The 12090-nt window shown below is 37.9% G+C and overlaps 1 long non-coding RNA gene across 1 annotated transcript in view; it reads right to left on the bottom strand.

Annotated features, from left to right (window-relative positions):
* The window catches only part of LOC308056682, a 430099-nt gene that overhangs the window by 397054 nt on the left and 20955 nt on the right, over positions 1–12090 (bottom strand). The window lies entirely within an intron of this gene.

Raw genomic sequence — 12090 nt, 5'->3', positions numbered from 1 at the left:
CAGGGTTGGGTGTTAAAGAAAAGGGAGAACTATCGTATAGTTGAATTGAGAATGGAGATGAAAATAATGTCAGCATCAGAGAAGTCCATCCCAAATAAATTGTTAACATTTCAAAGGTCATTCCTTTTTCCTACTGCTTACTGATACACATTTCATATTCCACAGAACCTGCATTTTTTTAAGACCATATTTAAACTTCGGTGAAAAAGCTTTGTAGCTTGCAGAGATGACTGCTGCTACCTGTGGCAGGAGCATGACCCATGCAAAAGAAGACCTACACTTGACAGTTACATCCATTGATGGGAAAACTTTGAACTTTACCACCAATTTGAGCATAACAGGCAGCTTGTGATGAAGTGAACTGAAGATTTCATACAGAACATTGAATGTCTAAGCTTCTAACTTTCCACAGAATTTAAATCATAGGCTAGTTTTCAGAAATATCTGTCCTTTACCTCTTCCTTCCCCTGCCTTCCTGCTCTAATCTCAGGACACCCAAATACACTGCAAGTGGTAGGTGGTATTTTTTATATTTTTCCACAACACTTACAGGAGAGATCTAAACTAGCAGAGATGCTGATGGTTTTGCTGACTGAAGGCAAAGAATCTTTTACTTTGAGAGATAAGGTGAAGCTGTTTTGTATTATCAAACGTAATGAAAGTGACTGTTCATTTACAAATATTTTCCTTTGCATTGATTGTGAAAGTAAGGAGTTGGTAGGCACTCACAGTTCAAGACTAGATAATCAGAAAAGAAAAATTAGGTAAAATCTTCACCTGGAGTGGTAGAAAAGAGATATACTTGAGTAGTGCAAAAAGTGCAAAGCCATGCTATTAGTTATTAATAATTGGATTCCCTTTATAAAATTAAGTCCTGTCATTTGATGTAAAAAGACAGGAGATCCATACTATATGTCAACAATTTTACTGCTTTGAACTGCTTAAATCATCCCACTGAGAACAAAACCGATGTGACTCCAACTAGACTACATGGAGTGAAACACTAACATGAAAGTGGAGCAATATCCTTATATAAGGCATAGGCCCTGGATCCTGAAGGATTCTGTTCTTGTGTCCTTTAAGACTATAAGCTTGAACTGCAGCAAATGTCAGGCAAGGTTACTCAGATGCTTATAGATGTGCAGTGTCTGTGTTAAAAAACAAATTAGAAAGTGTGGCTTGGTTCAGTCTGCTAAACAGGGGCAATATAGTAGCTTTTTATGAATATGTTCAAGTTGGCTACACATTAAAAGAGGGGGGAAATTATCTTAAACTAGTACTGGCACCACATCAAATAGTTGTAAATTGGTCATATATAAGTTTAGACTGGAATTTAAGAGAAACTTTCTAACCACCCAAATAGTGAAGATCTGGAAAAGTCTTCAAAACAGGGCTAGGAATCCAAGTGGTTATAAGATGGAGCTTGATAAGAAGAATTCTTGGAAGGAAGAATTAAGCTGGTGGCATGAAGACTTGAGTTTCTAAGGTGGTATAAAGGGAAGCTGGGTCACCTTTTATTTACAGAATATTTGTAGTTGTGCATTCCAAGAGGGACTTTCTTCTTTAAGCAAAATATAGCTCCATACACACCCCGTCATTTTTCTGTTCCTCTCCCTCCTGCAGAGGCACTGGAAGATACTGGCAGATCAATTTCTGTTCCCAGCAGCAATAGCTCTGGGAGAGCTGTATGTTTCATATACCCTGCTCACAGCTTCAGCTCCAATGTCAGTTCCCTCAGGTTAGGAGGATCCTGGATTAGTTACAGCAAGATACAGACACATGCATGCAACTGGCTAGCATCCCAGCTGTACTGGCAAGGGCTGTTAGGTGGAGGGAAGTTTTCAAATAGTAGCAAAGACCACTTTCAAAGATCACTAGAGAGTTAAATTTCTTGAAATTGTATTAGAAAGAATATTTGGGATATGAATGGCGTCCTGGCTGTTCCTTCTCTTCCTTGCTCCTCGCTCCCAACCCCCACCCCCTGACCCCACCCCAGTCTGGCAGTTTGCAGTTTACTTCTTCTTTTTCCTTTTCTTTTAAGACTGATATGACATTGATTATGATATATACAAATAGTGGACTATTTATCCACAAAATCTGTGTAGTGTGGTGAACTACAATGTGTTTGCTGTGAGGCTTTCTAAGCCATACTTTAAAGCTACAAAATATGACCAAAATAACATGCAACAGTTCAGGTTGTAGCAGACTCCAGTCTGAAACAAGTATACTTTTGATATCTGGGCATTAATGAAGTAGATTAGTTCTTTTATAGAATAGGAACTGTAGTATTGTTTCACAGATATATTATTTAGGAAATTATTGTTATTATTGTTATTATTTTCATCATCATTGTCATTATTATTACACTTTCATTGCCATTTTCTCATTTAGAAAAAAACAGATTTTTTAAGGCAAGTTGAAACCAACTTTTAGAATCTAGTGGTAAAAATCACCTACTGAGTTTGAATGCATACCATATTTGTGCAAGTGAAGGTGATACACAAATAAAACCTTAACTCAGTTTTGTCACACTATTTCTTTATGACACTATGATACTGTACTCAAACTTCAGATGATAGTATATCTTTAAACTATTTCTTAGCTGCTTAGCCCTTAGGTTGTTTTAGGTTTGCCTTGCCTGTCAACCTGAACAGAAGGATATGTACTAACCCAAGTCATCACAGTCCCAAAGGGTTTAGTGTGGTGAACTGCAAATATGATGAATTACCAAGAAAGCAGACCTTGTTCATGCAAAGACTGTGAATCTCATATGGCTGATAGTCTTTAAAGGCTTTAACCTCTTATTTGGATGGGAAAACTTGGGCAAAGTACAGCCCTTTTCTCTTGCATATACACTGCCTTAAATAAAATACACAGATGAATATTAAATATATGTCAATATATATATATAAAATATTTAACTTAATCCAAGGAAACCATCATATTGCAGTAGTGAAGGATTACCTTGAACATCCACTGCCTACTATTTTCTTTATAGAACCCTGGTATTTCTTTAAAAGACCTCTCAAAGCTTTTCCATTCCTCCACCTGTTATGTTTTACTGCTTTAGGGATCTGAAGCACTCAGTGATTAAGTAACCTGCTGAAGGCCCTTGCATTTTCTATAGCAGATGTGGGATGAGCTCCTGGTCTAACCTCATGGACAGTGCTATAATTGTGAGATTCCTGCATTTCTCTCCATTCACAAGGCATTGGAGATGCACTAACTTCAAGACCCTCTTCCTCATTCAGTGATATCTGGAAAAGAAAACCCAACCCTGCCTCCTTTCCTCTGATAAAAGCTGTGGAACAATAGAGAGCACTGCTTGTATTTTGGAGCATCTTTTTATTTCTCTTGGGTGTAGCTGTTTTAGTACTGTTTACAGCATGGTATGTGTCACCACCATAAATCATGACTACACCCTTGCATTCACATCTGTGGCTAGAGTCCCAGGGTAGTGAAGGCTTCAGAACAGAGAAATGAGACCAAAAATGCATCTACACTTTAGGCAGGCACTAGGTGTAAAAATTACTCTCCCTGGAGCTGAGCCAGAGCTCCAGGCTGAAAAAAGACACGTGGTCGCTAATTGACCACAAATGATTTAACATCTTCTTTTATGGTAGGTCCTGCTGTGAGATGCCTGGCAGTTCCAGCACTGATTCAGAGGGATGTGAGCCTCCCACTGCTGCTGAGTCACTGCCACCATTTCCTATGGCATCTAGTTTCACTTGGGAATGGCCCAGATAAGTGGCTTAGGCCTGTGAGGGCTGCTGAACTGATGGTTGATGGTGCCTGGGAGTAGCCAAATTGGTAATGGGTGCTGATAGTAACACCCCTGTGTTTTCCCACCAGTTTTTTCCAGCCCTGCACAAGGCTCATGCTTCTCCCTTCTCAGCGTCCTGCCTGTGGCTTTCCTCTTCCCTGTGGCATACTTGTGCCTTGGCAAAGCTGCTTTGCAGATGCTCTCCAGGTCTATTAGTCCACAGGCTCAACTCTGTGGATAGGTGAAGCTGTCAATCTCCCAGGCATTTGCCACGGGACAGCAAAGCCACAGAGGAGGAAGCAGGCTTCATCACTACCCTGTAGCTGTAACGGGATTGGTGACACCCCACAGAGCCTTATGCTCCCAGGTAATATGTAGTCAAACACTTGTCTGGCAGCTTGGGAGTGGTGCTGTCCTAACATGGAGAAAACTGGAGATGCCTATTTTTTAGGCATTTTCTGCTCTACCATGTAAGCACCACCACAGGTTCCAGATTCTACTACTCATAAACTAATAAAACTAATAAGTTTTATTTGCACTTATTCAAATATTCTTTGGATAGATTATTTAGGAGGGGGGGAATTCTGGGGATGAATCAAAACAGCCTTGGGCCAAGAGCTTCTCGCTGCTTGCCACTGTAATAACACAGTAAGTTTTGTGTAGTTTTAGGAAATTACTCATATCTATTTGTATAATGTTCTTGGAACCTACTGGAAGCCTGAATCCTTACTTTTGTCTTTCACACTTACTTGTATGTTGGATCCTTTTTTTTTTTTTTCATTCTTACCGCTCAATACCTTCCACTTTTTTTTCGTCTTCAAATCAGGAAGTTGTTTTCTTCTGACCATGTTACCTGTACAACCCAAAGTTATTGAATACAAAGCTAATAAATCTAATCCAAGTGATTTATAAATTATTATTAGCTTCCATGGATTAGTGCTTTACAATTATAACTGCACATACTACTAACTCTTGCTTTGGCACAACCAAATGAATGAGCTTAGCTACTTTGAATTATACTCCAGTAATAATAATACCATGCTATTTTCTTTTCCTTTGAACTTTATACTAGTATATATGTAACCATAAACTTCCTAAATCTATATCTCTCTCAACTTTATACTCGTATTTTATATTTATGTACTTAGCCTCCTTTAATGCAAATTTTATTTGTTGTAGGTTAACCATTTCTTAAGTGACAGTGCATTTGCTTCTTTATTCACTTTTTTATTCGCAAAGAAATACATACATAGGCAATTTTGGATTGTAAGTGTACATATATTTATATAGGTCTCTGCATGTACACACATAACCCAAATTGCCTGTATATAACTTCCTTTGCAAACTGTCAGATTAAACTCATGGACAATCTGCAAGAATGTAATGCAGAGGCAAGAACTGTCTCTTAGGTGCAATGAAATACAATTGCTTGTAAGCACAGACAAAAAAACCCACATAGTTATCTCTAGCAGAACTTTTTCAAGTATTGCAGTGCTATAGAAACAATCTTATAAATGAGATCTCATAAAAATCACTCTGGATGGATGGCAATGTCAAAAAAATCATATTCTCACTGTCTTTCCTATGGAGTTCAGTGCAGATCTTTGGGGTTTTTTTCTGTAGAAAAGCAATTTCTCATTCTAAACTTTTAGCAGAGAGTAATTGTTCCTGTGATAAAATGGCACAGGCATTTCTTCTGCATAACATAAAGATCTTATATGGTGTTTTAACCCAGCCATATGTCCAGATAGATTACTTGAGAAAGAAGTCTTCCCAATAAATATATGTGCCATTCAAGTCAAGGTCTGATATCAGGTATCCCAGGAGAGGAACAAGCACCCACGTGGCATATCCTGTTTGGGAACCTTGAAGGAAAATACTTGGTGATGGTGACTCAAGAGAAGTGGCTTTCTTCCCTCTGAGTCAGGACTGAATCAGCACCCTGGTAAGCAGGGCACACAGCTACGCTGAAGATGCTGTGATCCATGTGAGTCACTAAAAACATCCTTTTCACTTCCTGTGGTCACTGCAGATCCCAGAACACTCTGCATCTCCTCAGACATTCTCCCTGCTATCCTTGCCAAAACTACCACTGGGCAATTCTGCCAAAAGAAATGCCCTCTCCAGTTTCATTAGCTGTTACACTTTCTTCATGTCCTGCCATCAGTGGCCTTGCACTTTCACCTTCCACTAAGCATCTGCAACATAGCTTCTGCAGTACTTCTCACATTTTATTGGGACTGATGCAGTGACTCATTCATGAAGGTCTGATCCTGCAGTCTTGCTGAATCAAAGCGCCTGTTTTAACTTATTTCTGGTTTGTATCTAGCAAGATTTCAGGACTACTCATGTACAGGAGTTTCTAAGAGGTTCTTTATGCCCTCAGTTCCCCATAAAAATCAATTATTGAAGATTCTTGAATCTTTTCTCCATAATGGTCTGGGATGTAAAGTAAAGGTACAGCTGTTATGGAAAGAAGCCTACCTCTGAGAGTTGCAGCTAACACATCTTCTGAAGCCCCAGCTACATGGTAGGGTAAACTACAGAGTGGTCTAGCAAGTAAAAGATGTTTTCACTGCTTTTATTCATTGTAGACCTGATCCCTGTAGAGAAATGGATTTTCCTATTCCCAAGTTCAATATCTTCATTACCTAAACCTAATAATTTCTTTAATGCTTTGCATCCTTTCTGAGTCCAAAGAGAGCAGGCCTTGCACTTTCTTTGAATCTTTTGTGACCAACTTAGTGTTTATAGCAGCACATACTGAGTTCAACAAAATCTTATGCTATTCACCTGCATTTTCAGGCTTGAATTATTGGGAAAATTTCAGAGACATCATTTAACTTAAGAAGAAAGCCTTGAGAGAAGCCGAATTATTTTTTTATGAAAAAAAAACCCACAACACCAAAAAAAAACATTCTCAAACAGTTGTCATGTGTTGTTTTCACATTTTTAACTTTTGTACTGGCAACTGCAAGATGAGATCCAGGAGCTGAGGTGTCTGAGGAGAAACACAGGTTGTGACCAATCATAACCTGAAACTGAATAGATTTGTTACTAGTTAACATGGAACTGCTGTAGTGTAAGTGGCTGCTGTTATATTTTTCCCTTTATTATTTAAGTAAGAGCACTGTAAGAGCAACCAGATCCTTTCATGTTAGGCAGCAACTCACTTCAGAACACTTTCAGTTCAAAGACAAGAAAAGGAGTGGTGATGTGACATGGAACAGAAGAAACACAATGAGGGCAGTTATCCAAGATCACCACACCAGTACATTGGCAGACTTGGGAATGGAGCATCAAGCTGCAGACTCTTTTGTCTTGTGTTTTACAAAAGTAAGTGTGTTATGAAGTATGTGAAATTTACGATACACTCATTTAAAATACTAGGGTTTAATGGCATCTTAATGGAGTGAGATGGTCCAAGAATCCCCAGAAATACTTGGATGCAGTGGCAACAAAGCCTGTAGACTGTCAGCTGTAGAAATATACCATATGTGCGACAGCTATGGTATCCTGAGCTATAGGCTAGCATGGGCAAATAGCACAACTGCACATGCATCCCTTTCTCCCTGATGCATGTCATCAACAGCCACACAAGAAACATGACATGTTTTTTAAAAATCTTCCCAAAGTCCTTTGAAACGCTCTTTCAGAGTGCAGGCAGCTGTTGATCCAGCCTGTCTAGAGGCATCTGCTCTGCTGGCTTATCCAGAGTCAACAATGATACCAGAGCCCAGGGTCTCCAGGGAGGCTGCTGTTTTGGGGGCATCTGATGCACGCTGCAGTTTGTAGAAGATGCTCAAAGCTGGCAGGCCATGCCAGCAGCCTCCTGCAACCTTGATTGAAAGCAAGGGGAAAAAAAACTTTGTATAACAGAGCCAAAGCATGTAAAAATGTGCATCTTTATCAAACATAGGTTGGCTTCAGAGCTACTTGAAATACTGGGATTCAGAGAGTGCTTTCAGTGATGTTAACTGGCCTTGGCCTAAAAGTTAATTGTCTTCAATAATTAACTGAGGGAATGTCTGATGCCCAAGGTCCAAGTGGTGAAGCAAATGGTCACCTTGACATTTTTTTGTAGGGATATTTATGTTCCTTTAATATGTCAGTTCTCAGCAGTGAACTTAATGTTAAAGGTCAGTTTTCAGGAGTTTATAACTCACTTTGACATAGTAAAACAAAACCCCCAAACCAAAACAAATCTCTATTATTGAACTTCAGTGACAGACTCTTTTTTTTTCTTACAAAAAAAATAAATTGGTGTCTATCTCTTGAAAGCTTTTGGAGTGGGAGCACATAACCTGTGAAAGCATAGCAACAATATAATATAACAGTATAATGTCCACACATCCCAGGATTATCAATGTTTTGGAGTTGTTTGACAGCTGTCAAAAAAAAAAGGGGGGTGGCGGTGAGAAAAAGAAGTTAAATTGTCCCTCCTTTTTTGACATAATTGAATATCTGAGAATATGTCCTTCCTACTGGGAAAAGGGGTAAGGAGAGAGAAGGAAAGAAAGGCTTTGGTTTTTTTCATTTAATAGATGTTTATTTATTTACTTTTCTTTATGAACACTCAGCTTCTATGTTTACTTTCTGAATATTTGCAAGCAGTTTCAGATGATCTTTGTAAATTCCTTGTGCTTGTTCTTTAATGAAAGATCATACTTTCTTGATTTTTAAAGTAATAAAATAATTCTTACTCTTTTAGAAACTGCTTGACTTTTCAAGTGTCTCTCCTGGAGAGCACCCACCACCCGTGCAGGAAAAGAGGGCATGAATAACATCAAGAAAAGCATAGGTCTTTTGGTTTCCACTCTCTGCGGGGGAGGTTCTTATTGTTGCCAGGTTTTTTCAGGGTCTGCAAGACATGTAGGAGAAAGTTGACTGATCTGCTTAACTGTATTCATGTTCAAATGTGCATTAGGGGTGTGTTACTTAAGCATGAGATGGGATTTTATTTCTTAAATAGTCTCTGAGTTTTTAGCCTTCTTACTTCAATGTGTATACTTACATGTCTTTACAGTGTTTAGGGAATTAATACAATACTAAATAGTTACGATTGGAAAATCAGTAGAAAACCATTGCTCATTAAAACCAGAGATGATGACGCTTATACAGGAAAACATGAAAGCTATTAAAAACTGATTAAGTTAAGTAATAATTAAATGTTAGCCTTCTCTGGTGTCATCAAATAAGGGTATTGTGGAGAAAAAAAGAAAAACCAAAACCCCCAAACTCTTTTCAGAAATTTTTTTCATAAATAAAATTAGACAAATATAATTATCACTTCCATTACACTTATCTCTCTTTGTGCTAGGACTGTCCTTTGAATGACTGTAGGTTTCTCCCTGCCACACAGGGAAAGCACGACACCTTCATCATGCAAACTATGTTCTCTATTTAAGCTGTATTTCCATGTACTACACCGGTATGCAGAATTTGACTGCAGAGTCTAATTTAGTTCTACCCCAGCTGACGGAAATCTTGTCTTTTACTTCAGCAGGAGGAAGTTCAGGTCTGAAGTTAGTATAATTATTCATTGTAAGTAACATTTACAACAAACACAGCCCTTTATATTATGAGCAGCTTTCTTGCAGTCTTGTCTAATTTCAGTTTTACAATTCTTCTGTCTGGATGGCTTGAGGAGCATTACCTTTGCCATCCTTTTGATTTGATGCTGTGTGTGTGCAGTGTGATCCAAGAGACAAGGTTTCAAACTTAGACTTGGCAGGCATGGATTTCTACCTAGGTATGTGTCTTGGAATGAAGAATTTCATTTGTTTCTTGCCCCCTTCTTTCTCCCTTGTTTATCAGTCATGACTGCCTCTCACAGCCCTTGTGCTCAACACACAATGCCATAGGACCTGGCTCTCTCTGTGGTTGCTCTGCACTCCTGTGATGTGCACCGCCTTGAAGTGATCTGCCTGTGTTTCTGCTTAGACTACCTAAGCAGAGGATAACACTATAGGATATACCAGATTTGATTTTTTTGATCAACAGTCTTGGTCCTAAGCATTTGTACCTAGAGATTTCTTTCAGAAAACAGGGTTGGTTTGTTTGGGGATTTTTTTTAAAAATGTGTGAGTAACACATATTTTCAAATCACAGTATAGGAATCTTGATATTTCCATCTTCTCTGCATTATATTTATTGGGTCTTTTGTGGGGGTTGAACCTTTAGGTCTGTGTGTGTCCTGCTTCACAGTCATCAAAACAGGGATACGTTCAGCCTTAGCCCTGACTGAGACAGCATTAAAGGACACAGTCAGGAACAAAATCAAAGCATCTTCCCAAGTACACATGAAACAGAGCTTAGGATAACAGAAATACTAAGGTAAGCAATCAGCTGAAGCCTAGGGGTGCTTTGTTTAATGTTTCCCTTATATTAGAATTACAAATCTAGAATTAGAGTTTGGATTTTTCAGGCTTTTTGAAGAACATGTTTGTTCAAATACCAAATCCTGCTTACCATGCAAGAGGTTTTATTTACACATATATGCAGAAATTCTGAAAAGTTCATTTTAACAACGTTTATATCCAACTGTAATGCCACTGATAGCATGGTCTGTGGATGAATTTTGCATATTGACTTTCAGAGCTGTTTTTTGTTTAAATCCTGAAATGGTTTCAATATGATTTTCAATTACAGAGTGGCAAGAATAAATATGTAATTTATGACACATTTTAGATCTTTTCTTTTTTTTTTTTTTTTTTTATTGCCAACATTTTTCTCCTTCTTGTCCAATACATGCAATTAAAAAGAAAGATCAGGAGGAGGTTTATCTACAGATGAATTTTAAAACCATCTATGAATATTTATATCTCATCTGCATCATATGATGCTGTCACTGTTTTCTCCTGTTTCTGATCCTGAGCAACTGAAATGTGGACATCACTATGGCAATATTCTTACTATCCATATAGATACACAAAATTGATCTCCTATACTTTTACTGTAGGAATTCAGTCATTCTCCATTCTTTTCTGTGCTTTTGTACTTTGTCAATGGTAGTCACCTTCTGAAGGTCACAGATCTTCAGAGCGTGGTTTCTTCCTTTGCATCACCCATGCACTAGCTTCTTTTTTTGCATTAAATTTAGAGTTTCACTCAAGTGTAGTGGTGATTAGGAAAAAAAATCAATGGGAGAGATTACTTCTCAGTGTTTTGTAATGCAGAAAAGTACCATGAACAGGAGATAGGTAATTTAGGGCTAAATCATGTCCCTTTTGGCCATCAACTCTTTAAAAAAAAAAAATGGTAACATTAGCTTTTATTCTTTTTTTTTAAGAAAAAAGCTAATGTTACCATATTTCCACAAAATAGTAAAGGAATATGTCTCCATGCAAGCCAGTGGAGGTCTTGTTGCAGAAGGACTACATGCACACTGCACATGCACACTGACTGAAATGTTACAAATATACATTGTTTTTTACATCTATTCCTAATACTTGAGGCATGGGTTCTAGGATATGTTCTTAAGGTACATGCTCAGTTTCCCAGGCATGGCTATCTGACTTTCTGGGAAAATGGGCTACCCATTGTAAGGCTTTTTAGAATAAAGTTAAAGGAAGATATGAAATATTGCCTATGTTTGTGATTTATGATTCATGGTTCACTGACTCTGTAAGATATAATCTGGATATATATCACATATTCAGTTAGGAAAAGAACAAGATACATCTGAATGCTATAATTATTAAATACATTGGAAGAACCAGTAGTCAAAAACTATGAAAGGTAGAGTTATTTAGGCAGTGATTTTCTCCCTCTGTCTAAATAACTTTATCAAACCAGGCAAACTAAATAATAATAAAAAAAATTAAATGTTACTGGAAATAGACAGGACAGCACTCAGCCTCCTCTTTATTCTTTCTGTACCTTTAAAACAAAAATGATAGAGTGAATTTTCTTCTTCACTTTTCTTCAGATGGAAATCAAAACTGATGAAACACTGTTTTAAATAGGAACAGCCCTTAGAGCAAAAACCTTTTGGTTTCCCTATGCCTGGATTTACCTATGCCCACTAGTTAAAATCTGATTGTGAGGTTCTTTAAAGAAAATCTACATTGTCCCTATCTTTCAAACAGTGAAAAACTCTTACAAGAAAGATAAAGCTCTGAAGCATGACTTTGCTATGGAATTGCATCAGCTTGCTAAAAATCTCTGTCCATCAGTATGTTATCACATGTCACTGTACCAAAACTTTTTTTTCTCACTTGGACAACTGTATTTGCCAGTTACCCTTTGTGCTACATCTCTGCAAATGGATATGTAACTCAGATTTTACTTCATGATGCCTTGCCCAATCTGGAGGCAACATAAGC

Source organism: Falco punctatus, assembly GCF_963210335.1.
Source record: "Falco punctatus genome assembly, chromosome: Z".
In the NCBI taxonomy this organism is placed as follows: Eukaryota; Metazoa; Chordata; class Aves; order Falconiformes; family Falconidae; genus Falco; species Falco punctatus.
Note: the sequence above shows the minus strand (reverse complement) of the source record. Positions and strands in the feature narration are given on the sequence as shown.